Consider the following 3586-nt stretch of genomic DNA (forward strand, 5'->3'; position numbering starts at 1 on the left):
ATTGTCTGTCCTCAGATGGCTGAAGAACAGGTGCAGGTCAGCCAGGGTTTGTTCCTCTGAAGGACAGGAGGAAACTGGTGATGGGAGAGTGAGGACAAAATCTGCAAATTGGAACCAATGGCCAGAGTGAAGAACATTTCTGAGATGATTTTGATGGAGAAATGGGAAATCAAGAAGGAGTTTGTTTTCTCTCCCCTCTTCTGGGCTTTCTGTCTACTCCTGTGCCTTGTTGGCAGATGCTTCTGTCAACCTTGGCCAAGCAGGCCCTGCATCTCAACTGGAGTGCAGATGTTTGGGCCTGGAACTGAGGGAACAGCCTAGAAATTGTACCATCCACCCCTTTGGCTGCTCAGCAGCCACATCATGTTATCTGTATTTGAACTCCATACAGGGCAGCAGCAGCATAACTGCATGTAACTGTTTTTTATTCTCATGGCACCTTATTGGTCACAGTGTCCATGTGTGGGAATGATGTTCCTTATACCTCATCTCTGAGTATGAGCCCCACCTACACTCAGGGTGTAAGGGAGAAAAGGAAGGATGACAGAGAAGAGCCAGTTAGCTTATGTACATGGACACTCACACGTACACACGCACACCAATTGATCATGATGCCAGACTTGATGTTTCTAACTTTCTTCTTCTACTTCCCATTCCCTGTTTCCTTTGCCCTCTGCTAAAACCTCATTTGTTGGGGATAATTTAGCTGTTGATGTAATGTAAATCTTTATTCCAAAAGTGTCTGAATACTCAATGGAATTTCCTTTGGTTGGTTGCCACACATTTCCATTACCTTTTACCCTTGGACATGGAAGCACTTGGAGAACTGCTTGCCTCAGGACATAGGCCTTCTGCTTACAGCTGCCCAATTTTGTCTTGGTCATCTTATCAGTCACTCCATCCCACTCCCAAAAGCTGCTGTCTTATCTGCCTGTTGGTTCCCTGGCCTGAGGAGTCCAAATGACCAGGTGAAGCTTCAAGGTCTTATTGGATGGAACATTGTAATATGGTTATGGAAGAAATAGCAACACATATTGATCACTGCATCAAAGTATATACTACATTCTTTCAACTAGAACCCCACATTTTCAGGGGTTTGTTGCCGAACTGATACCATGAGTTAGTATTATAGCCAAGGCTGACTGCATCTGGGTGATGAAATCTATTTAAGACCTGTCAGTTCTGTGGACACACACCCATCATTGCCCTTCTTTAGCTTCAAAACAAGTTCCTGGCTCCAAAGCCATGCTGTACAGAATACTGTGAGGATGTCCCAGGCATTCTGTCAGTGCATGGGTGGGTGTGCTGCAGAAACATGATGGGCAGTGCAAGGAGATTTATCTGCAGAATAGATGTCTATATTCCAGTGAAATCAAAGTGCTACCTCACCCATGATAAAAGGGATCAAATACAATCAACTATTTATAGGTGATAGTGATTCCCTAAGGAAAGGTACCATGTTGAAGCTCAAAGTTAATTTCTGCTCATACTACAGCATAGGGAATATAGTCAATAATATTTTAATAACTATGGATGGTGCCAGTTGTGTACAGGACTTGTCAGGGTGTTCACTGTATAAGTTATATAATGTCTATTCACTGTCTTGTACACCTGAATATAATATAATATTGTATGCCAATTGTAATGGAAATTTTAAGAAAATTTTAAATTAGTGTCTGCTAATGGAAGCCTAGCACAAAGTGGTGGTAGCAAGCAGGTCAGTATAGTGAGGATGAGTCCATGTTGATATGCCTGTGCATAATCTCTGTTCCTAGCACCATTGTCCCCTACTACCTAGTCCACTGAAAAAGCACCAGAGTGGCCCGTAGGATGTAGCCTAGAAAATGTTAGGAGAATCAAGATCTGTAGACTGCATTGCAGAGCAGAAGAATCGGTGTAATTTCAGACAAGATTGTAAAGAGCACTGTTTGACCTGAAAGGTAAGCAACCCCCTTTGATTGGTCCTTGCAAGTTGTTATAGAAAAGAAGAATGTTCTAGGTCAATAAGCTGCATACCAGGAGTCAAGGTCTATGTGATTTATTCCAGTAAAGTTGACACATGGTTAACAGCCTCTATGGTTAGAGTTATCATCTGTTTAACTTTGTAATAATCTACAGGATCTTTTAAAGATTCCTTCCTCTTCTTTAAAGAACAAAAAGATGTGCATATTTTAGGTGTATGGTGGCACTGATACCTGGAATTCCCCTAGCAATGTAGTATTGATTTCGGCTTGCTATTCCCGGAAACAATAGAAGTTCCTGAACTTCCACTAGCTCTCTCTACCATACTGGAACTTACTGCACAGTCCAGACAGAAAAATACCAGTTTTTGATCATGTTTATTCCAAATAATCATTGAAGATATGAGAAATAACCACATGGTCAGTTTACAGACATACTTTGACCACTGTGATTAGAATTTGGGCCAAAATACCACTTATTATTCATTGTCATAAGCCTCTGCTCTCACTGGTGGACCACAGTGGTGTTTAGAGTCACAAAGATTTAATAATAATTTAGGGCCATTATCTAGAGAGAACTAAGACTCAAAATGGTTTAATGATAAAGACTCAAAATTAGGTTCTGGCCAAGATGGAGGCATAGGTACAAACTGTTTGCTTCCTCACACAACCAGAAGGAGGATAACCACCAATCTAAAACCAGTAAACAACCAGAAGTACCAGAAAATCAAACTGCATGGAACTCTGACAACCAAGGAAATAAAGAAACCATCAACCAGAACAACCAGACCTGTAGGAGGGAGAGGGAGGAGGCAGGGCAGACAGGCAGATAGAGAGAATCCGCAGTAAGGCTGCAGACCATGGGGGCGGGGCTGACTGAATGGGAAACTAAAGACTCAAAGCTGACTATGGACTACCGTGGGGGTTGCTGTGGTGGGAGAAACTCCCAGTCTCACACAAGAGTTCATTGGAAAGTGGAGCCGGAGCCAAGCAAGGAAACTGCATTGTTCCTGTTCTCTGACTCCTTCCCCACAGACAGTGACACAACCAGGAAAGAGGGTTGCCCCACCCTGGTGAATATCTAAGGCCCCACCCCCTTACAACTTAACAGGTACACCGAAACAAAGAAATTTGGCCCAAATGAAAGGACAGATCAAAAATCCAGAAAGAGAGCTAAGCAATGAGGAGATAGCCAACCTATCTGATGGAGAGTTCAAAACCCTGGTATTTAGGATACTCACAGAACTGATTGAGCTTGGTCGAAAAATGTAAGAACAAATGAAGAATACCCAAAGTGAAATAAAGCAAAATATTCAGGGAACCAACAGTGACAGGAAGGAAACCAGGACTCAAATCAATTGTTTGGAGCAGGAGGAAGAAGTAAACATTTAATCAGAACAGAATGAAGAAACGAAAATTCAAAAAAATAGGAGGCTTAGGAACCTCTGGGACAACTTTAAACATTCTAACATCTGAATCATAGGGATGCCAGAAGGAGAAGAGGAAGCACAAGAAATTGAAAACTTATTTGGACAAATAATGAAGGAAAATTTCCCCAATCTGGCAAAGGAAATAGACTTCCAGGAGGTCCAGGAAGCTCAGAGAGTCCCAGAGAAATTAGACAC

Source organism: Phyllostomus hastatus, unplaced genomic scaffold (assembly GCF_019186645.2).
Source record: "Phyllostomus hastatus isolate PE091 unplaced genomic scaffold, TTU_PhHast_1.1 phas_contig_150, whole genome shotgun sequence".
Lineage (NCBI taxonomy): Eukaryota > Metazoa > Chordata > Mammalia > Chiroptera > Phyllostomidae > Phyllostomus > Phyllostomus hastatus.